The sequence below is a fragment of the Molothrus ater genome, chromosome 7, assembly GCF_012460135.2.
Source record: "Molothrus ater isolate BHLD 08-10-18 breed brown headed cowbird chromosome 7, BPBGC_Mater_1.1, whole genome shotgun sequence".
NCBI lineage: Eukaryota > Metazoa > Chordata > Aves > Passeriformes > Icteridae > Molothrus > Molothrus ater.
This window is the reverse complement of record NC_050484.2, coordinates 9005748-9030764: the sequence shown is the minus strand read 5'-3', so window position 1 is coordinate 9030764 and position 25017 is coordinate 9005748.

Here is a 25017-nt window from a genome sequence, read left to right as displayed (position 1 = left end):
GCTGCAGTGGGCAGAATGATGAGAATGATGTTATGGTGCCTAGGAGTAGTAATATACATTATTTCCACTGAGACTTCTTTGTCATCTTGTAGTCTGCTTTTTTCCCCTTTGGGGTGGGGTCTTTCTGGAGTTCTTCTTGTTTAGCTGCAGCATGTGATTTGGAAAGGCTTGAAATCCTTCCCCAGTTTCTGTTTTTAGGTCATGGATGAAGATGTTGACAGAAACCAGTATACTTAGGGAATGTCTCTGACTGGGCCTCACCCTGTACAGCAGTGGTTAAGCATTATTATTTCCTTTTGTTCCTTGGATTAACACTCAGTCCAGAAATGGCTGTTTGCTCCAGTCTAGTGGAACTTTCCTTTTTTTAATAACATTTGAAATTGCAGCTGTCCTGTGTCCATGGAATCCCTTCACTCACATGCTGTTGGACACTGCCATTGAGTTTTCAGGACTTAGCAGGGTTTCCCCTCACAGAAACCATCCTGCACTTTCCTAATAAACTGTGTTTATAAATTTGCTCTGTTTGTTTTATCATAGATGTTCTCTTGCTGGAGATGAAATTCCAACTTGCCGGGCTGTCTGAATCCCTTGTAGACCTTTCCTGCTTCTGAAATGGAGTTTCTTGGGAAAAGATCAGTCCCTTAGCAGGGTGACTGTGATGACAGTTTATAGAGCAAGGGGAAAAGCACAAAATATGGAATTATGTTGAAAAAGCAATAAATCCTACTTATTTTGGAAGGGGCTGTCAGTTGTGTATTTCCTGGCTTTTCAGATTTAAATGATGATGAACTCAAACTTTATGTGCCTCCTTACTGGATTTTCTCCCTTGAGCTGACTTAAACCAGTCATCTCTGTATATTTATTTTTTTTTATTATTCTGCAGACCATTTGGAGGAAAATAGGATAGCATGGAAGTCCAGTGTGAATGTCAATCCTTTTTTGAGATTGCTCTGAAAAGAATTTAGGGGAAATTCATCATTGAGTACGGAGATCCAAAAGCATCTGTATTTGACTGTAGATTTATTTTACTGCTCCTGAAAGTTTGTCAAGTTTGTTACCCTTTTTTCACATTTATTTCTCATCATTATAGGAAAGTACAAAAGGTTTTGTATTTCTGTCTCCCTTGTTAATTTCAAAAAACCAAACAAACAAAGTAAATAACCTAGGGAAAACCCCAAACAAACAAAACCCAAAACAAGCCCCTCAGTGCTTCTCCTTAGAAGAAGTTCACTTGTGTCTGAACACGAGGCACAGGAAGCTTATTTAGGATTACATTCTTTTCCAGTCTGTTCACTTTTGAGCTCTCTCCCTGGGGAAGCTCAGCCTGAGGCGTTTCTGACACTGACACTGTGCTATGTGACATAAGGGAATTCCACCCCCCCCCAACATTAATCCAGCGCTCAGGATACAGGAGCCTGGAGTTTGCAGCCCTGCCTCATCCCTTGGTGGCTCTGGAGTTCACTTCTGCACTGGAAACTTCCAGATGTAGGAGCATTCTAGGTCTGTGCCAAACCTCTGGAGCTGCACTTGCTGTGCAGTTTGGGCAGCCCCCAGCCTTCCTCCAGGTGCTGTGGTTCAATCTGTTAGAATCAAATGCTTCTTCCATCATTGTGCCCTTAGGAATTCTCTGGTGCAGGAGTGTTTTAACATATCAAGTGGTGATCTGTGCTCTCGTGCTTCCATCACACAAATAATAAAATCTGTTGAAATATGTGGAAGTTGGCCAAAATTGCTTTGCAGAGGCCTTGTAACAAAAAGAGAAAAAAAGTAAAATTTCTGTTAGAATATATAAAGTATGACAATTTTTTAAATAAGTAGTTTTTTTCTTAGCTTTTACAAAACATATTAATTATTTTTATGTGGAAATTTGGCAGAGATGTTTAAAAGTTTCTGAGTATGATGGGCACTTAGATACTCCTGAACAGGACCATGCCTATGGATGTGACCATACTGTGTGTGCACTGGCCCTACTCAAGTGCACTGTCACAGAAGCATTCAGCTACATTTGCTTCAGTAGCACCTGTGCAACTTAGAAACAAACAAAAAGAATCACAGAACATACTTGAGTTTTGTCCCTGTATGAGTGAAATAAAAAAACAAACCAGTTCCTGGAAGGCTCTGCTATTCAAACTGAGCACTCAGTGGATATTGAGCATGTAATTAAGTCCTACACTTGTATCAGTTGTCTGGGTTTTGGTGTGTTCAGGCAAGATCTCACCTGCTGATGTCAGACATGTGCCCAAACAAAAAGATTTTTGTGGACTTTTCTGATCTCAGGTCTCTTGACAGAAAGGCAGACATCAAGTTCTTTCCTGACGCACCATGGTCTGAAAGGAAAGCAGTAACGCTTGGATATTTTACTATGAACAAAGCATTTTCTCAGGAGTGCTCACAATCTCTGAGTGTTGATCCTGTTGATCTCTACTAGAGAGCCTTCAAAAACCACAGAAGTTATGTGCATCCTAAATGTTATTTTGTTTCAGGTCCTAGAGTTCAAAAAAATCTGAGAAAAAATTATCTTCATCACAGATAATTTCAAAAGGGCTCTTTGGTTCAAGTGCCCATTGAAGTCATTGCAAGTTTTATTGGTCTGTACAGTGGAGAAGACTTGCAGGTTAAACATTTAGATCAAGCTTAGCTGGGCTTGACATTTCTGCTATGTTGCACAGAAGCACACTGACTTTGAAAAGCCAACAGAGCTGGGGCTGCACTGAATCATGTTCTCTTGTGTATAACATACAAACCTGGAACTCCATGGGAACCTCAGCCTGTGGTCCCCGTTCTAATTCAGACCTTTACAAATTGCACAAGTCCTTCAATTCAGGGTTTGGTTTTGTGGGTTTGGTTTGGTTTTTTTGAATGGCAGATGCAGGAAAGGAAGGATTGCTATCTCTGGAACTATTTCTCCTCCTTTGTAAAAGCTCGTGGAGCCTTTGATCGTGGCATTTGAACATAGAATTATCAGGTAATTGTCTCAGAAATAGCCTTAGTGAAAATCATGAGGTTTTCCTTTTATAAATGGAAATTTCGCTATATATTGACGTGGGTGAGTCAAGTAAGAGCATCCAAAGGCAGTATTAGGATAAGGATCATCTTTCATTTCTTATCTACTCCCATCTCCTAGGAATTCCATAAATCTCAAAAACCCTTTAGGATTTGGGGGCCAAATTACTCTGCCTGAAATAAGGCCTTTGAAATAACTTGGGCTGATTGTCATAGTAATTTGTGTCAATCTGCTCCTACATATTCAAGGTATAACTATTGGATAAATTAGAACCAGAGGAAGTGTAAAATGGTGAGTAATTTAGGCTGAAAATCATGTATGATATTTGAAATACTGCTTCTTAGGCTAGATTCCTAGGGGCTTTTCCTCCTATTGCTGATATTTGTGTCTGTTTTAATTGTATTTTTAAATATTTACAACTCATGTGGTTGAGAAAACAATGTGCCCTTCTTACAGCTGGCCACTCAGGTATTGCTGCCACTGGAATGGTGAATCTGATGGCATTGTCACCAAGGCAGCTGTCAGTACCAGGACTAAGTAATTCCTCTTTCCAATGGTCTCCTCATGCAGTGTGAACTGGTGATGTTAAAACACATTTGTCAACAAACTGTAAGATCATTTAACCTGAAGCGATGATGTTAAAACGCATTTGTTAACAAACTGTAACAACATTTAACCTGAAGATAACATGCTAGCAGCACCTTTTGTTGTGAGTGAGCTGCATTATGAGATGAATCCAATTTATATTTAATCCAGCTCATATTCTTCTGAGTACACAAAGCACAGATAAGAGTAAATAAAGTGCAATTCAGTCTTTCAAATATTGCATCTTGGAAAAAAAACCTGTGATATCACTTGAAATTTCAACTTAAACTCTCTTTTAAAAATAACGGTTGAGCTGGAAATGCTCAAGGCTGGTTGAGCTGGAAATGCCCAAGGCTTCCTAATTCTCTGATTACAGAATTTTCTCTCATTTGTTTACCATGCTTTTTAGTTCTCCCTCATGTTTCTCAAAGGAAAAGGCATGTAAATACCTAAATGCGGTAATAATTTTTTCCTTGCTTTTGAAGTGACTATGGGTAATTCATTCCATTCTGTTACATCCTGAAACTTAAATGCCTTTTTTAAGGTCTGTAGAAAGCAATTATAAAGCTGGTAACTTTGAACTATTGAACTGCATGCCCCAGTGCTGTTGGCAATACTAAAAATGGGAATATTAGATTAAATTTTTTCAAGCAGAAAGTTCTAATAACTCAAGTAATAATATTCATTAACTTCTATTTACACCATTTTAATCTGAATCCACATTGTATGTTTGTTTTACTTTTTTTTTTTTCTTCTTGGAAAACCACTAAAGCCTTAGCTAAACGCCTATTTCACAGTCTATGCTAATTCAGAGCTGCTGTAAATTGTGGCTGAATTATCCAAGGGGGCCCAGCGCTACAGGGTTTAATTGGAAGGGGTGGGCTGGCAGTGAGGAGGCATTGTCACATCTGGGAGTGAGGAGGCCATGCTCTGTCACAGCACCAAAGCCAACACAGGGCGTGGAGCCCCTGAAAGGATGGAGTGTTTGGGCTGCCTGAGGTCGTGCAGGAGGAGATGAGTGGTCCTTCAGGTACCCAGAGATGTTTGCCCTGGCTCCCCTGGAAGCTGGACAGCCCAAGGCTCAGTCAAGTTGCTCAGATGGTGCTGTGAGGAAAAATGAGAATTTATATGATGAGAGATAAAATCAGTAGAGGAGGCTATTGAAAATGGCAGCTTGAGATTTATTTCAGTAGGTTCTGAACTTCTCAAGTTGCTTGAGTCTGTGACCAGTCTCATTTCTGCTCAGTGCAAAGTGCTCAGATCTGCCCCGGAATGAGTTAAAACCTTTCTGACTGCCAAGGCTTTGGGCATGGTGCCTGGCAGGAAACTCTCTCTGCTCAGGAACTGATAACAGCGAAGGATTTGCAAAAGAGAAGACAAAAGACTTAAGTGCTGCTTTCTTGGCATCCTTTAAGAGAAAGCAGCGGGGGAAGAAGAGCAGCACTGCAGATGTGAGCAGAGATAGGGGTATCCAGGTTAAACCTGCAGCTTCTTTACTAACACAGGCGTGCAGAAGCTGATATGTGTATTTTGTATAGCTGCAGAAAAGAGTGAGTACCGTGGTATTGAGATGTGGTCTTATGAATTTTGCTTTCTTAACAGGTTTCTTAGAAAATGGTTCATGCTTTTGCTTGGCTACTTAGTGCCAGTATTGTCATGGCTTAGGTTGCTCCCAGTAATGGAGATTCATGTGGGATAAAGTAAATGAAGCTGCTTTTCATTGCCATTATCATTATAAAAAGGGCTTTTCACTGATCCTGCTATCAGTGCCACAGATCAGCACACCCCTAAAAAGTGATCAAAGCAATATCCTGGAGAATGTGTCTGACCAAAGCACTCTTCTATTAACTGGTAATAAAAAAAAATAAATGTTTGGAATTGTCATTAGTAAGACTCCTGCTTTAATAATGGTATTATAACTTATTGTGATTTTTTTTCCTTAGTCTTTTTTTCTTTAATTTCTTTTTCTCCTGGCTTTAGTGAATATAGCTGCTGTAATTACAGCAGCTACAGCCATTTCACTTGGTAGCTGTGCTTGTTCTGGTTCCAACAGTCTCTCAGATTTCTTGCCCACAAGGAGTGGCTTGAAAGATTCCTTCAGACTGCAGATATCCTTGTCTTGCTTTCATGCATCACAGGCTCTATTTTTTTAATCAGGCATGACAACACAGAGGTGCAGTTCTCTGATTTAGGTGGTGCCATTTACAAAAAACAAAATCACATAGCCAGAGCCTGGCTAGGTTTTGTTTTTCTTTTTTTGTGCCTGATCACCCTGCCTCCAGATGACAATGCGGATGACTATTTCTTAATGAGAAAGGTTTCTGAGCTGTGCCATTTATTGTCATATTTCTATTCATCATTTAGATGTTGTGTTAAAAGCTTGTTTGCTTCCATTTCATAGCATACAGCACTGTTTTTGTATCCTGCCTTGTACATTTCTGAGGAACTGCTGCATGGGTGGCTTTGCTACCTCCTCCTGCACTTGTAGTGCCTTGTGGTGTGCTGCATTTCTGGCTGTGTGAACTTGCTGGCCACTTGTGCTCATCAAGGGCTGGCTCACATGCTCATCAAGGGCTGGTGAATACTTGGGGTTTTGTGCTGATGCCTGATCAGTTCTTTTTTTTCATGATTTTTGCTTTGGGTTCAGCCCCACTGAGATTTCATCCTTCACTGTCATCTCCATCTGAGAGAATACCCTTTTCCTGTCAAACATGCCCAGGTTACTCACCCATTCATTGCCTTGGGGAGTCCCTGTTTTCCTTTTTAGACTTTTTTCTTTTTTCCATGGAGGTACTTTCCTTTGGGAAGCAAAGCTCTCCTGCTGCCTTCTTTTTTACCCAGGGCTGGAAAAGAAGCATCTGTCTGGCTGCAGCCTCCTCACCTGGATCTGCACTGCCAGTCACCAAGTTCCTCATTCCAAACTAGATGAATAGCAGATTTCCTGACTTATTACTCAAGCCATCACAGGATTTTGTCTGTTTGACCAGTTGCTTTTGTTCTTTAACACCGTGTATTTTCATAAAATAGACTGTTAGCAGTAACAGAAATAGAATCAAAAGAGAAGAAATCTCTGATGTTGGGATTCAAGCCTGAGATTTCTCTAAGTAGCTTTGCTAAGGAGGAGCAATCATTTATTTTTATACCTGTTCTTCAGAGACACTGCATCCTGCTGTGCACAGCTATTATGTGATAGTCACAAATAAGCCAGGGAAGAAAATTCTTGCGGCTTGTCTTATGGACAGCCTGGATCAAACCTTATTTTTCTTTAAAAACGTGAGCAGAAGGGTTGTGTGATGATGTGACAGCAAAAGTGATGAATGAAAATTGTCACAGTAGATGTAGGAGAAATGGATGTGAGACATCTTAGGAAAAATATTGTGGGAAACAAAGGATGTAGAGGAGGATATGCTAAGTAAAAAGAGTGGAAGTTATAGCAAAGCAGGTATTTGGTGTTGAGTTTATATTTCTCTCAAAAAAAAGAGCTAGAGGCAAATGTTTGTGATTCAGCAAGTCACTCTCACCAGGCTGCTCCAAAACAGCCCTTTCTGGGGGCAAGTCAGAGCTTCCCATTCTTGCACTATGACTGGCAATGGTTTGTAAACCTCCAGTTCTAATAAATGTGCACCTTTCTGGCATAATCTGCTGCCCCCCCATCTCTGATCCCCTGCCTATTCAAAGAGAAGGGAGGCTGAATATAAATCCCATTTGGTTTTGGAAATTTGATTATATCCCCCAAATCCTAATGGGATAAAACCAGGGAACTGGCTGTTAAATGGAATGAAGGCATGACAGTGTGGCTGCACAGGAGTTATTTCTAGTGTTGATAAGGAGCAGTTACGAGCAGTTGAAAGGAAAGGAGCAGTTGCACAACAGGAAACAATAGCTGAATAGTAGAGGAAACTTTTGTCCTAGAATCCCACAGAAGCAGCTTTTTAGATTCAGATATATTGGAGAAAAGTAGATGCCAATGTTTTGGTGTTTCCTGTGGAAATGGAACTGGTGTCCCAATTTGCTAGAAATGCTGAGATAAGAAAAAATAAAATCTATTGCCTGCAACTTGATGTTTGACTAAGAATCTCAGAAGATGAAATAAAGGATTTCTATATGTGAATTTTCAGATGCACAAGCATTTTCACCAGTTTGCAGGATTGCTCACTTGACATACTTTTGAAGTTAATAGGTTCCATCTGTGGAATAAAGCACAGAGTACAGCATCCAGGAAAACCTCAGAGAATAGATAGAAAGCAATTCATAAATCCCAAACAGGGTTCAAAAGACAACTGGCACAGATAGCAGTGCAGCTATTGCTCAGTTGCTCCAGGTTTGGTTTCTGGTGCTGTAAGCTGTTTTAAATGAGCAGCATATTAATTTTATTTTATTAATTTTCAACCAATGGTAATACCATAACATCTGCAAAACATACTCAGAGTTCAAGAGGGGAAGAGAGGAGAAAAACCCCAGACTCTCACCTAGAAAATAGGGAAGGGAAGCTCATATCTGAACAGAAAGTTGGAAAGGAGTTTAGGAGCTGGATGAAGAAGAGCATGCAGAAGTCATGTTTCTAAAAATACATTTACTGGGTTTACCAAACGGATAAATTATGTTATTTTGGCTTGTGAATGTATGACACAAACCAAATTGAAATTTTAGGCAAGTGGACCATAGATAAAGTTCTGTCCATAGTCCTGTGAAGCATTATGTTGTATTTTTATAAGCTTCCATTATATTTAGTTCAAATTTCAACTCCTATGCATAACAGGTTTTCTACCTTGTGTATTTTCAGTGTGGCCAGCTCTTTCTGTCTCACTGTTTTTCATTCCACCATTGTGTGTGGTGACGATATATATGATCAAATTTGCACTCGTTTGCCCTGGGAAATCATGAAATGAATGGCAGACCTACAACAACTTTGTTTCTTTCCCCTGTTACTTTTTATAATTAAACCCTGAGATACTCTTGAGTGAAACACAAATATTTGGGACTGTTTCATCCATACATACAAATATCTTCCTCACTGACTGCAGAACCACAGTTCTACAGCAAGGAAGGAAAAATCAGTCTTCTTGACCAATAAGGGCTGCTAAGTTTTCAAGTTTTAGGATTTAAGGTGCCATGGTCCCACTATATTCAGTTCTAGTGGTCTTCTATTTTTTATAAATTGAATTTTAGTTTCTGATGGCTTATTTCTTAAACATTTAAAGTTCCTTACCAATTCTAAGACTATTCAACTTCATTTCTACTATCAAGAACCGTTGGGAGTATAAAATAGGATATAAGAATCATTCTGCCTTGAAACTTTGATAATATATATTCATAACCAAATGCTCCCAGGCCTTGGTCACATCTCATTAATGCTGTGGTTGCACAATAAAGTTGCACACTACTCTAGTAAGTATCAGGGATGTCACTTAGCAAAATATTCCTGTAGCAGCTCTTCACTGCGGCTCTCATCTCCATTTCAAAAGGGCCTGGCTTTTCCCCCAGAGAGTTGGAGGGGAAATGCAGCAATGTAATCCAGTAATATATTGTGTTTTGGAACAAATACAATAGAGTACCTGATAAACTGCTTCAAGGAGCAAAAGGCTTCTAAATTTCCAAACTTCATGTGACTTGACTGTCAACTATCCTTACTAGCAGCAACAAACTTGCATTTTTGAGAAGTTGAATTTGTCCTGGCTGTGAACCTTTCAGCTGCGTGAGATGGTTCAGTTTCAAATGGATTTTTCTTTTTTTTGGGTGAGACTAGATAGGGTTTTCACTGCTTTATCTTTTTAGTGTTTATAATTTGAGTAGTGGTGTTCAGAAAAAGGATTTGTCTTGGGTGGGGTATTACCATTAGGAGAGAGGGGTAACAATAGGCTTTTGATCAATGAGCTTTATTTATTTATTTTTTTTACTCTGCCATCCAGAGACCTAAAAGCTAACAGAATATATATGTTAAATATATGTGTAAAATGCATCAAACATGATCTTTAAGATTTGCCAGGCTACAGTATAGTAGTAAGCAAGGTATGTGGTGCTGTGGTTCATTGAGCTCTAATTATTTCCAACTGTTATTGATTGGACAAAATAAGACTGTGCTCTGGTTCTGTTAATAAATATTGGAGACTCTGGGTTCAGTTGTTAAACAAGCTCTTTAAATGATTCTTGTCAGGTTCAGATAGGTAATTAAGGGAATTGAATCATTTCTAGGCATGATGGCAAAAGAAAGCAGCATCTTGGTGAGGGGTGGATGACAGTGGGAAAATCTGACCTTTCTGAGGGATATATCAGCAGAGCTCCACTGGCTTCAGTGGTATTGAACATGTTTTCCATCAGTTGCAGATAGAGATTTATCAGCAATCGCTAAAATCACTCAATTTTCTAAATCACTTTCTTCCTTTCTCAGATTATTTTTTTCCCTCTATATGTGTGTGGGTATAAATCACTACAGGTCAAGTGTAACTTGACTAGCATTTGACTCTCTGAGTCAAGGATATACTTCCATTTTCTCATTCTCTTGCATATTAATGAACCTATTGCCCTTTTTTTTTGATAACTCTTTACTGAATAGCTTTAACATACTGCCATATTCTTTCTCCTACTAATGAATTAGTTCTGCAGTATTTCTGCATTGACACATGACCAAGCACTTGGTTGCTTCAGTCTGGAAATACTGGGACAGTTTGTTACAGATACTTTAGGGTGGTAGAAATGCAGTCCAATATTAACATTTAGTCATTTACAGGTGAAATATCCCTGACATTCTGCTTCTTGAGCACTCTCCTCCAGAGTACCTCATACAACTCATTAATTTAGGAGCCTTGTACATCTTGGAAAGAAAAAGGAAACAAACTTCCTGATTTGGAGGCCAGAATAAAATCAGCCATGCCACTGGCATGCTAGGAGAGGAGGCACAGCTGGGAGACAGCCTGAGAGGGAGCTTGTGGAGCTTCCCTTGAGGAAGCCAAGGGAACTGGGAACATGTGCAGAGTTGCAGAGCTCTGATGACAAAAATAAGGAGCTTGTGCTGCCATGGATGGACACAGGCTCTTTGAGCAGTGCAGCTGTGCCTGCTGCCAGAGGAGAGCCAAGGGTTTACCAGGAGATGCAGGGATAGCAAGGCTGAGTTACAGCCATCTGAGAGTGCTGAGAGGTGGATGGATCATGGTCTTGGAAAGGCTTTGGAATGTCTGGGGGTTGGAGCAGTTTCCTGAGACTAAGAAAGGCAGACATGGGAGGATAGAGAGAAAACTGAGCCAGGATCTTGCAGGCAACTTCCATTCATCAAAAAAATGGGAAATCCCACCAGAATACACTGAAAGTTCTCTTCACCTCAAGGGTGATCAACACTGGAACAAAATCCCCAGCAGAATCCTCTGCTCTAGCTGGACCTTACTCTAGGAACCACTGGACATCTCTCTGAACCTGAACCATTCTGTGCTTCTGTGCTGTGCAGGGGCCCAGGCAGATAAAGCTTCACCATTTAACTTCGATTTTTGCCCTTTAAATAATTACTCTAATGGTCTGCAATGTGCTCTGTCATACTTGGACTCCATACACTATTTTTTGAACAAGACTATTTAAGTTTCATTCTAAACCCCTTGTTGAATAAAGAGGATTAATGTTTGGGGATTTAATAGTCTCCAGTTTAGCTGAATTCAGTAAATCTGTCTCTGGGCTGACAAAGCATTTGAGTGCCAACTATTCTGGGACAGACAGAGTAATGACAGCATTGAATCTTTTTCCTTTAATATTGAGGAAGTATTCAAGAATTTAAATAGACAATGCAAAATCTTAACTGAATTATTAAAATAATTTGCTGTAGATGTGCACAACAAATATCACTCTAATGAAGTTTGGAAGCAATTTTAATGGAAGAAAAATTAACTAATGCCAGCAAGCTTTTTGACATGAGAGTCATTTTATGAACAAGATGACATAAACTTCATTAGAGAGAACAGCACGGAAATGTTTTTATGCAGGGAAAAAAAAAATCCCCCATATAGCAGTTATAGTCATAAGCCAAAACTGCAGAAATTAGTAAGTTATATCACCTTATAAATTGGTTCTTCAAACTCTGCACACTAGATCCTTCAGCTACCATTGAGCTGGGGATTAACGGAGAAATTCAAATAACAGTGAGGGATCAAATATAGAATGGAGAATAAGCACAGCTGAAAATACGGCCAGCTGTGTTGTGACTGTTATTTAAAAATTATTTTGGACAGGATTTTTTATAAACTCACCACCACAAATTTGGGATTAACCAACAAGTAATTCCTCAGTGGTCATTGTGATACATTGACAGCTCCTTTGTTGACTACAATGGGTTTAGAATGGAATATTGTTATTGCATGTATTTTAGAGCAGAAACAAATATATGAAGGTGCAGACCTTTTTGACACAAGGTGGTGTTTGAAAAGCAGTTGTTTTACTTTTTATGGTTAATTTTTTTGTCAATTTACTCAACTTGTTATATATTTACTTTGGTTGTCTGATGCATAATTGTGGAGTGCAGATGAATATGTTCCCATTGTGATGATCCAAACTCACACCCATGTTAGGCTTGCATTGGTTTAAAATTAGAGGAAAAGCTATTTTAAGTGTTTCTGTGACAGAGCTGTTTTGTTTATTTCTGCAGAATTTGAATTGCTAGTCTTGGAACCATGAGTGGTTGCTGATTGCTGACATTAAATGCTACCTTCAGGAAATGTCTTTTTTTCCTTCAAAGTGTGAGGAAGATGCGTAAGAAATAATAATTATATAGGTCCAAAAGTGCCTATTTTTTCCCAATATTAAGCCATGAGAGAACAGTGGCTTCATGCTCTGAACAGAAAAATCAGCACTCAAATGGGGAGGAAACTTTGCTATTAACTCATGTGTGCCAATCTTACCTGATTTTAAAGGTTTGTTCAACAAACAACATAACTAAGTTCTTTTATTATTTGTCTCATTATCTCTGTCTTAAAATAATCCAGGGCTGTGTGAACTTGCTGGATTTAAATCTGCAGTAGCTGCCCATCCCATCACAGGGACTTGGGAATTTCTGAGACAGGATTTCAAATTCAGACCATCACATCTAATTTTAAAAAATGACTTGGTTTCTGGTAGATTTGTAGGAATTTTGAGATAAGGAAGTAAAGTCTTGGGCCTCCAAGCAATCTTGATTTCCTTGTTCATTGAAATCAATAGTAAGAATTACAGTCTGCAGACTAAGTATATTGTGGTGTTATAAACTTAATGGCATCTAATTTTGCTAAGTACACACCAGAACTGTAAAAATAAAGGGATAATTCACACAACTGTCAAGTGTCTCATAAAATGAGTAGTAGGGAAGATGTGTGGAAGCCAGACAAATATAACCCAGCACAAAAAACCAGGCTTGGATATGGAACCTTTTGAGGCTTGAGGAAAGCAGTGCCCAGACTCTTCCATAATTCCTCACTCCCTGTGACTTTTCTGAAATTCTGCAAAAGAAAGAAAATTTTATGGAAGTAAGCATGCATTTCCTCACACAGGAAATGCAATTTTACCTTATCTTCTGGTGAATAAATGATTTTTAATAGTTAAACTTAAAGACGCTGTAACTGTGGTGGTTGGTCTTGTCAACAGTGATAGGATTGAATTGGAAGCTCCATAAAATTTCTCTGTACACTGAATTGAAGATTCAGTAGTGTTAATGCAATATAGCTGCAGAGATTAAATACAACTTTTATTATCCACAGGTGCTACAGTATCATATTTCAGAAGTGTGTGAGTTTTTGCAAAACCTCTTCTTTCCTCGGCTATTTCACTAATTATGACCATGCTGAATAAGCTTATTGCTTTTCTAGAGTTCATGTGGAAGTTAATTTCTGTTACTTGCTCTGTTTTGACTACCTGTGTTTTTATTTCCCAGCTGTTTAGTTCAGGAAATTGACTTACAGTGAGAGGCAGATTAGGGAATTTTTTTTTCCTTCATAATAGATGAATCTGAAGCTGAACAGAAATTAGGCATTTCAACTGATGTAGCTTTGGAAGTTTATGTACTGGATTACTTTGGTTGTCTGAATGTGCCAGCTGTTGACAAGAAGCAGGCAATTTTGGAGCAAGCGTGATTTTAAATGTGTACTTTGCACTGCTTTCACTGCTTTCTTGTTTTCCTTTTGTATTGTGCTCAAAATAGTTACTCCTGTCTTAGAGGACATGTAAATAACACACCTTTGGATGAGCAAGCTGTGAAAATAAAAACATACCTAAGAGCAAGTTGAAAAGATAAATAAGAAGCATGAGGAAAATTATAACAAAATATTTTGAGCAAGAGTGTGCATGCTGGCTTGAAATGCTTTGAAATAGAATAAAGCACTGAAAGGCAATAAAAGCCTGCAACTGCTCAGAGTTGGTTCTGGAATTCGTTTAACTAAGGAAATTTGAAATAAAAAGATAACGCTTAAAAATTGGAAGGGAACTTTTTAAAGCGAGTCGGTGGGTTTATTAAAGTTCCATCATGAGCCAATTAATGTAAAAAAGGTACAAGCTGCTTTTATTTTATTTGATAAAGCATCTAGCATTCTGTTTGCCTTCGGGGCACAATAGTGTGACAGGCTGCTTTGTTCACCACAAAACTTGCTTTTTCTCCCTGCTTTTACAACCTGTGATTAAAATATTTGCAGCACTAGCTTGTTTGAACAAAAGCTGTTTATAAACAGCTAGCAGTGCACTTCAGTGCTTGACTCCACCTGTGAAGAAGAAATATAAACAATAAATTTTTTTCTTAAAATCAGCATTTTGGCATTAAAAAGTCTTTGTACTAGTAGGTTCACGAGGGGATAGTTTAATTAGAAACTATAATAAAATAGCTTAGGTTAGAGTTTTGGATTTAGACTTGCATTAGACTTTTAAATTTCTGTGCTATAACATTTTTCTTTAGAAGGAAAAAAACAATCTGTTCTCTAACATCTACTGTTAATTTTTGCTGTTGTTTGCAGAACTGTGATTTTAGCACAAGATTGCGTTTCATTTACCTTTGAAAATGTAATTAGTTTTTTATTACATATTATTGTATGAAACATCAGCAAACCCAAATATCTTCTGTAATCCTTACAAGCAGTTAGGGATGGGGAGAGCAGGTAAAATTTTGGATGAACTGCCGTTACCAAATTGCAGTCTTTCCACAATGAATTTGGTTTTACTAGTCTGGGAAGTTTCTTCATTTTTGGGAACTCACAAATTCTCAAGGAGAGTAGATTTTCAGTAACCAATCTGACAGACTTAGGAAATGGAGAATTTATGAAAGTAGACTTTACGTTGCGTGTTGAATTTCTTGAGATACCCATTTTTTTGTGTTTGGGTGGGATCCATCTTTAAAATGAATCTCCTGAAAGTAAACATCTTAATTTACTGTGTGCAGTGCTCTTAAAATCTGTTTCTCATCTGCTTTGTTGTGGCAGAATTACTGGAGGATGGCTATGGATTCAGTTTTCTCTCTTGGTCTGTAAATAGCACCAGTGGCTATTGATGAACTAGAAAAGAAATATGTAAGGGAAGGCTGTGTACATTCATTTAATATTTGAAGGTAGGAGGTAATTTATGAATGAGAGTTGTGGCTGGATAAGCACAAGGTAGCAGAGGTGGGTTCAGCCTTTAGGTTTGAATTTTTACTTGCTGCTTAGTGTGTTGAAGTGGTACATAATGTTAAAACTTGTGAAAAACATTTGGATATTTTAATGACTATAACATATTATTTCTGGACTACCAATGAGCTTTACATGTCTATTAGCAAGGCATCTAAAGTTCAAAATTACACTTGTTGTTTGGAAAAATAAATCAGAGCAACTATTTGAGACTGAAAAGGAGCCAATAGCCACCACAGGAATTAAAAATCTGATTGGGATGGTTCTGCAGGCAGCTTACTTAGCAACTGACAGTTTGGGTGTACAGGGTCAAAGATTAATGAAGCAGATTGTTACAGGGTAGAAAATAGCTCGCTTTTAATTGAAACTTAGGTTTCTAAATGAGACATGGAACACAAGGACAGTTTGGGTGCCCACAGTGCTTTGTGCCTGTGACACTCCTGGACTCTGGTGCATACAGGGAAATTTTACATATTGCCAGTCTTCTGGTAGTATAAAAGCATAATTATTCCTTTCAAAATTCTTATGGCAAACAAGACAGCAGGAAATGCCAAGCTAAGTAAGAGTGGACTACTTTGTGATTAAGGCAGATTTATTCACTATTGCTTTACATACCCTGATAAACTGGAGGGTTTGGACATTTAATTTGTAGGATTGAAATAATTTACTTAGGCTTTTAATTTGTTTATCTGTCCTCTAGAAATGAACAAGTTGAAATGCTTTGTCTAAGATCAAGAAAAAATGCTTTGTCTAAGATCAACCAGGCAATTTAGGGTTAAAATGCATTTTCTGCTCTTGAGGAATTCTATTGATAATCGTGGAAAAAATGTTCACAGAAAGTGTGTTTCAAAGAAAGAACAGAATTCTGTAATTTTGCACAGATCAAATTTGATACCTGATAATATATGTTAATCAGTTAATTGGTGTAGTAAGATAGTGTAACAATCTCCAAATGAGTTACTGTAAATTTAAAGGATTTAGATTTAAAAGAACTTCCAATATGTTCAAGATTGAAAAAGCAGATTTATGTTGTGTGATGACCATTTAATTTACCCAGGAATGTGTTGGACTCTGTAATATGGCATCTTGAGTCCATACCAAGCTAGTTCAATGCAATTATTTTCTCAATAATTGAATTATTTTTTGATTGATTTCATTGTATCTCTGGCTTGTTTTTCCTTCTATCAGAGCATGGCAACAATAGTAACATTTATTTACTTTTTCATTTTCCCCTTCTGCATATCTTAAACAAGAAATGTAAAGTGCTTCTCCAAATGCCTGCTGCTGTCCTTCTGAAGTGTTTTTCACGTGACATACAATTTTTTGTGCAAGAACAAATTGCTTTTTCTCCCAGAATAAACTTGCTGCAGATAGTCTCCAATCACTCAAGCTTACTTTCTTGATATTCTCAATTCCAAAACAGTAGTAAGAAGGAAACACATCAAATATACTCCTCTCTTTTCTTGCATTAAAAAAAAATCTCAAAGATAAATAGGTGAAAAAAAAACTCTATACAACCATCTGCAAAGAAAACCCTGTTTTGAAAATAAGTTTTGAGCCTTTTTAAGCCTTTCTGTTGTGGCCCTGGAACAGGTGAAGAAAATTTTAGGCTTGCTATTCAATATTCAGTAGAGTGTAATCCCTCAAAGATGGTGAACCTCCTGAGTTCCTTTGTTAAGAGGTGCAGTTGGGCTTGAGCATTCATAAACAATTAGAAGAAAGTATAATTCTAGATCTTTCACCTCCTTCCATGATTTCTTCCCAAGAGGAGCCCATCCAGTAGCCATTTTCCACAGGGAACTCCGAGCAGAAATGTTACCAGTCAGAAAGCAGCAGAGTCAGCCTTGTTTTGTTGCTGTGAGTTGGCTGATGGAAAAGCAGCACATTTAAATTGCTCTTGCTTTGGGTGCTCTGGGTTGAATGCAGGCTCCAGTTAAGATTTTCTACTTCTGTGTATGTGTCTGCACATCCACGTGTCATCTCTGCATCAGCTACAACATCAGCTCTGCCCTCTTAAACCAAGAACTATCTGACTGTGAATGGAGTTTGACCACTGGACTTCTTGCTTTGCCTGTATGCATTTGCTAAACAATCCTTTCTAAGTAGGAATGAATAAAAAATCAAACAAAAATTCCTGATGAAGACTTTCTGCTTAATTAGGTAAATATGAAAAAAAAAAAAAACAAAAACAAAAAAAACAGACCTAAGAAGAACAAGCTAATATAACTGAAATTGGCTACAACTTTTATTTATCTCAGTTAAATCCAACATAAAAGCTGTTAGGGTTTCCTACTTCATGGTCTGTTTGCCTCTTAATCATTCTGAAAATATCTGTGTGTTAAAAAGAGATTTATGCGTCAGCTCTGAGAAGGGATGTTCTGCAATGTTTTTATCAGCTCAGGGTGCAGCCAAAAAGGAACTGTTAGTAACTCTGTGACTTTGGTCAACAGTGAGCCCCAGTGACCTGCTCAGCCCTGGTACTGCTGGGGACAGGAGGGTGATCTGCAGACTGAACTGGGGCTCAGAGGGAAGGATAGGCTGATGAATGCAAAAGGGGGGTTACATTAGAGATTTAATCAGTGTTTCAGCCATGAGCCATTCCTCAGCCTGTACCTATCATCCTTTTGGGTAATTCAGGTGCTTACTCTTGCATTTCTTTTCACTAATGCTTCAGCAGAAAAGTGGTGTGAATGTGTCCTATACATGTAAACCCTATATCTGTTACTGGGGCTTTTCTTAATGAGAAAAATACCTCTAGGATCTCACAATTTCTTAAGAATCACATGATAATTTGTTATTGCAGTGTGAGAGAATGTGAATGTCTTCCAGTTCTTTGGCACTGGCTGAATTCACAGGGGAGTGTTTCAAGGAACTACATAATTGAGAATCATAAATGCAAATATGGCAAGAATTAGAAGCTGGACAGGTTAGTTACACCTGTCATGCACACAGATGAGCATTTGGCATCAATATTTGATGGAGGAACGTTTGCCAACCTTCTAAGAGCATTAGTGCCACAGCTGTTACCAAAGGAAGTAGTTATCTATTCTCTGTGCTGCTGATAATCTTTTCTTCTCTAGAGTAACATTGCTAATTAACCCTGGGTGCTGTTTCCACTGTCCACTCAACAGTATCCAATACAGTCATGTCTTTCAGGAAAATAGGTATTTCAGCAGAATTCCTTGCTTAACAATGTTTTCTGTCTGTGTTGGTGGGTATATTTGCACTGGTTTCATGCATTAGACAGTCTAAATAAATTTTAGTGGCAGGATGTTTCCCCTTGTATAGTAGAATAACAACAGGCTAAGGATGGAGCTGGAATGGAAACACTGAGTGTCAGTTGTAATCATTATAATTGTTTTGATTCTGTGGGTTTTTTTTTTCCTTGTAGTGTCAGTTTTCTGCACAATTCTTACTTCCAAAACATGTAGAATTACAAAAAAATACCAGTATTTCTTGTGACTTCATGAATATTTTCTGAAGAGTTTGCATTTGCTTATGAAGTGGGCTGGCACCTGAGCTGTGTGTGCACCCAAATGCACACTTTAACATAGAATTTAACTTATAGGATGCTGGTATAAGTTTAGTATTGGTCCAATTTTGGGCTTAGATTTTGCAGAGACAGCTTTGGAGCATTTTAGTAATTTCTGTGTTTTCTCCTATTGTTGAGAGGATTATGAGAGTCTTTATTTTTCAGGTATACGAAGAATGGGAGATGACATCAGCAATCATTTTACTCGGGGCGTAGTAAACATATCCTTCAAAGCACTAAAATTTGTAAAGAAATCTTCCCATGTCACTTCACCATAGTTGTGGAGCATTTGGTCATCTAAGGTAGGAAGCTTGTGGAACTTGTATGAGAGACTATATGTTAGGCAAATAATTTCTATATTAGACAATATGTTAGGCAACTAGAAAGATGGGAAGAGCAGTCTTGAAAACATCCTTAGATATGTAGCCATGAGTATGTCTCTTAAATTCCTGGTTAGGAGTATACTAAATGGACTGATAACTTCACATTTAACCAGAATTTTTCCTTAGATAATCAGTGAAAGCTGTAGATTTGGGAGGCTTTAAAATTGTCAAATTGTGGAATTAAAATTGTGGAAAGAAGGTTTTTGTTTGTTTGAGGAATTTGAAAACGTTGGATAAACATGGACTCTGAGCTTATTCTTTAAGCAATATGAGCTAGCCCTTCTGGAATAGGAGCAGTCCTCTGCTTCCTGCTCCTCACTCTGTAGGCTCCAGGGTTTTTTATGCCTGCTGGGCTTGGGCTGTGTTGTCCTGGTGCTGCTGCACCTCCTCAGCAGGGACCCAAAACCCACCTGAGTCCTTGCATGGGAGTCAACAGATCTGTTTATTTTATTTTCTCCTGGCTCTCAAATTTTAGCATCTTTAAAAAGAAAGACCCTCTTAACTGACTGTGCTTGAGTAAAGGACAGGCAGGACTCCCAGGACTGCTCAAGCAGCAGGCAAAACAGAGGGAAACACTCAAATAATCCCTGGAATTGCCAGTTCTGCTGCAAGTAGTTGGGGACAGCTGGTAGCCTGTTCTGGTGCACTCAAATGACTTCTTTTCCCCAAAAGATCACGTTGGAGGAAAGGGTAGCTGGTCCCTGGAGCTGCTTTTGAGAGCAGGCTGAGGTGAAGGGAAGCTGAGCAGAGGCTGGTTCTGCTCTGTGCAGCTCAGGGGGCTGTGTGGTACCTCTGCCTGGTCCTCTGCAGCTCTGTGTCTTGCTGGCCCCAAAGCCAGGTCCTGATCTAAGGTTATCTCAGGGAAAAGCTGCAGTGCCAAGCAGCCTGCATCTTGATTAGAGTGTTGGCAGCATCTGTAGTGCTCTTGCAAGTTACATTAGTCTATATTAGAAAGTCCTTCCTTCAATATTTTGTTCCACGGGGTCGCTTTAGTGCGAAATATTCCTTCCATGTGAGCTGGCTTGTGCCTTGAACTTGTATTTTATGGCTAATGCTATAACAGACAACCACCTATCATTATTCATCTATTTTATTTAATTATTGATCCTTTCAACTTTACAAGACTTAATTAGAATTTGCTGTATTGAACGAAACAAAAAAAAAATTAAATTTGTTGAATTAGTAAATAACAGAGAATTAGAGGTAGTTTAGTGATTTAATTAACACAGCTTTATCCCAGCACACTAGTTAATGAAAGGCAAGCACTGGGCCATCTGGTACAGTTTCAGGAAATGTGGAAACAGAACTGCCTTATTTTGTACTTTCCTCTCATTTGTTATTTGCATTTTGATGAGTCCACTGGTTCTTCTCTTTCAGATGATTATTCAGATCCACTGTGAGTCCCTTAAACACTACAGAAACCTTTAGGATAAACTGCCTTTTCTAATGCTGAGGTGATTTTTAGGCCCTTTTCCATTTCACAGCTCTGTTCAATATTCTGAAGTTGAATGGCACAATAACTGTGCTCTATCCACAAGGCCTGTAGCCATCACCCCCATGCCATCTAATTAAAAGCTCCACATCTTTGCTCACTGGCGGTCAAACTTAATTTGCTCGGTCCAGTTATAGTTAGAAGGTGCCAGGGGACAGGCAACTGTAGAATCTTGTTTTTTCTAAAATCAGAACATCTATCCTGAAAGTAACAACTTCCAAGTTGCCAAAGACTGAATAATCTCAGTCTTTCCATGAACTTGCATTATTCTGCATTCTGTATTCTCCTAGTTACAAAGTTCATTTTAAAAAGTGGCTTTTGTGCAATCTTTAGAGAAAAATAGATTAATGATGAAAATGAAGTTTGAAAGTTATTTTAAAATAACATAGGGTAAATATTTTGATGTTGAAACGGATGTCTAGGGAATTGAGGTTTCTGAATTATGGATGTTTGAAATTTTCACTTAAGTAATTCAGAATGTCAGTAAAAATGTTCTTGCACTGTCTGCCAAGAATTAATCAGTGATATTTGAATTAAAGCAAAAAAGAAAAAAAAATCCCAAATAAAAATCCAACCAAAATAAAAGCAAACAAACAGAACAGTAGTGTTTCTCTTCCTGCTTTTTACTGAAAAATTGAAAACATATGTTCTCCTGAAGGACTCACTTCTCCCAGTAAGTATTTCTTAAAAACCATGACTGTGTTATCTACTTTATCTGCTGATAAAGGTCATGCTTTATCCTTTGTCAGCATTAGAATGTGAGTAGAAATGAAAGATAATAACAGAATTAATATTTAGTTTTGGTGCTTTGTAATAATTTGTTTTGGCCATCAAGAGCTTCTCATTTGTATCAATATACTCATTTTATCAATATATTTTTGAGAGTATTCAAATGCCCAGGCATTTTCTTGAATACCTGAGCAGAGGAAGAATTAGGATGAATGTTCTGAAGTAGATAACTTCAATTACTGTGTGAGTCTGTTCAGAAAGACTTGATTCTAAGTAGTCAATGATTGTGTCACCACTTTGGCTTGGGAATCGGAATACAACCTTGAAATTGTGGCTGGCAGTAATTACAGCATTGTTGTTTCACCTGTGGGAGGCCTTTGGCTCTGCTGCTCACTTGGTGATGTTCACACAAAAATGGAATCATTTAGGTTGGGAAAGACCTTTATGATCCTTTATGTGGGTGCCACGTCTACACATCATTTAGATATCTCCAGGCATGGTGGCTCAGTTGCTTCCTCCTCATCAGATTTGCACTCCAGACCCTTCATCAGCTCTGTTGCTCTTCTCTGGATTCACTCCAGCACCTCAGTGTCTTTGTGAAGGGTCCAGAGCTGAGTACAGCACTCAAGATGCAGCCTTAAGTACTCAATGATTCCTTTGTCCAGATTATTGACAAAGATATTAAACATTGGGGCAGAAGATATGACAGCTGTTTTGTCCAACACGATTAGGTTTTCACACTAAAGTATGAATTAATAATACAGGTCTTGCTGAAAAAGAAAAAAGGGAGTTGCCTTTGGTTGGGTTTATTCCAATTAATTCAAAAGTCATGACTAGACATGGGAGTGGAAGCTTAATAGTAGAAAGATTCTTGAAGAACTCACAGGTGCCATTGGCCTGATGGGAGGGTTATATCTCTCTTCTCACAAATTTATTAGAGATTTGGAAAAGACAGAAGTCAGAAAGAACTTGAAGGATGGGACTGTCCACTGTGAAAAGACAATTGAACGTCATTTAGCAGGAGCTTGTTAGAGTCAGTCAGATTTCCAGCTTGTGATCAAGAACACATTATTTCCTAACTTAAACACTGGTGGTTTTTTTCACTATAAAATTCAGATTGGGAAGTGGCTTTATTAAAGCCTAAATATAGCTTTAAAACCATTGCCTACTTGGTGGGAGTGAAACAGAAGTTATTTGCCTTTTGAATCAGTTCTAATTATATTTTCCCTTGAAAACCTTTGCCATTGAGTTGATTCTGCAATTAAACAGTGCAGCTGAAAAAATGCCTGTTTTCTACTCCAGAAATCATTAACTAAAAAAAGTTTCTTTTTTATTTTTTTTTTAAAAACTGCTAATCATGTTGACATTGTTTGCCACAGGCTGTGTCTTTCTTGCATGTTGCATAACACTGCTTCAAACATCAGAGTGGATGAGATCTGCAGGAACAGCTTTTCATCCAGAAACACTGCCTGTTGCAGTTCAGTTCTTCTTTGTCTTGATTCCATCTTTTCTTTTATAGCACTTATAGTCCTGTCCTGAATAGCTGTTGGTGTTTGGGGCTCATCAGCTACCCCCTGGACTGAATCTTTGAGTTTAACTTGGTACACATGCACTCTTTACATCCTGTAAAGATGTAGGGTGAGCTGAAGCACAGTGAGAGGTGGCAGCTGGCAGACTCGCTTCTGACCTGAATTTAAATGCAAATAAGCTCAAATTAGGAAAACTATTCCATGAGTCTGTCTTGTGCATCTGACCTCAGTGAGATGTATGAAGTAGAGAACTTAAATCTTAAAAAATGCATGTCATGTCAGAATTGAATCCTCAGCACCGAGTGTCTTTCTGCAGCTCTGCTCCTCCTGTGCCTGCCTGGGCAGACACAGCCACTGCCAGCAGAACAGGGAAAGGAGATGGCACTTGTCTCAGCAGAGGTTGTAAGAGTCACTCTGAATAGTTTTGCATAAAAGCACAGTCTGCTGCAGAGCAGGCTCGAGCTGCTGTGGCGTTTGCTCTCAGTAATCTGCTGTGTGGGCTTTGCTCTGGAGTTCCTCTCCCCTTACTGAAGGCAAAGTAATACTCCACAGAACTATAAAATGTGCATAGTCTCTTACCCATGAATGGCAAGATCTTTGGGATCAGTGCTTTCAGTTCTTCCCAGAAGCCACATCATTTTCCTTGATAATCACTGTTTAACTGCTATGCTTCCTTACACAAATTTAATTTCAATTTTTCCCCCACAGTTGTAGTAATTTTAAATGTGTGACTGTAATTAGCTAAAATACTAACTGTGAATTGAGTTTGACACCATTCTTTCAGCACCATTTTAATGAAGAATTAAATATTCTTCATCCTTTCTGAAGTCTAAGTTTAGTGCTGTAGCTAACCATCAATCAAAGGTTCGTGTCTGCTTTCCATTACCTTTCCAGTCATTTTCTTTTAGGCTTCTTTCACCATTTCAGTGTCCAGGAGCCTGGCAGCTAGACACTAACTGATGCAGCTCACATCTGTTGTGTCTGGCTTCTTCCTCCTCCTACTCCCAAGGTGATAATTGCATCACCTTTGTAATATTTTATTTTGTTGCCCTTTTTTATTATTATTTTTATGTATATGTTCTATTAAAGCAAATGAAAAATGAATCATTGGAAAGACTTTTCTTTAGTAGATGAACACTTTACCTGTGCTGTGGCCAAGAAAAAAATGGAATAGCAGGGAGCCTTAGAGTCTCTAGGTCCTGTATGCAGTCAGTCAGTAGAGGGGGACAACCTGCAGTTTAATTTAGAGCACCAGTAGCTTATTCTATGCATAAACAGCACTTCAGCAGTCAGCCTAAACTGTGAGGAGAAAATAAGTGTGCTGTAATTCATGTATCTTGTATCAGCTTTGCAGGAGTGCCTCATTCTGATATTGATGTGGCTTAGACAGCTGTGGTGACCACATGGTCAGACAATGTGAGGATCCTCCTTTTCCAGTTGAAAAAACCCAGAATTTTCCATAATTTCTGTCTTCTAGTGGGGTATTTTAATTTCCTTATTAGTAATTTTCTTTTGTATTCACAACAGAGGTGTAATCTGACAGGTGGAATCTGTAAATTGATACACTTGTCTCTGATATCTGATATAATTTTTTTGTGCATCTCTATTTCTAACCATAGGGATAAAGGTGTGCTCTGATTGTGATGAATAATATCACAAAAAAGAGCACTATTATTCACATTAAGAGCTTCAGCAGGTGCAGTGCATTGCTCCCTGTTGGGGTTATTTGGTTTGCAGTGCTGTTGGAATGACGGGGATTATCAGCTAAGAGGCAGAAGTAAATTCTACAATGTCAGAATTTTGTTATATTTTAAAATAATATTCTTTAGAAAGTCTATGAGGAGAAGCAGCAGAACTTGGGAGACTTAGGAGGTTTGATAATTGTGTATAGTTTTGATGAAGAGGGAGCTATTACTAGAAACCATTTTATTGTAATATCTGTGTATGACAACCAGACACAAGTGGTGTAGGAAGTACTTCCTATGCAAGTGTGAGTCCAGTTGGAAAGCTTTGGTTTTTATGTTTTATTTTTTTAAACAAATAACTAAATCCCCTGAAAAAAACCAAAAATAAAAGCCCAACAAAACACTGAAAACTGAAGGGGGTTTTGTGTGCTAAAGCTGTGCTCTCTCCAATGGTAATGGATTTTCTTCAACTATGGTTTTTGAT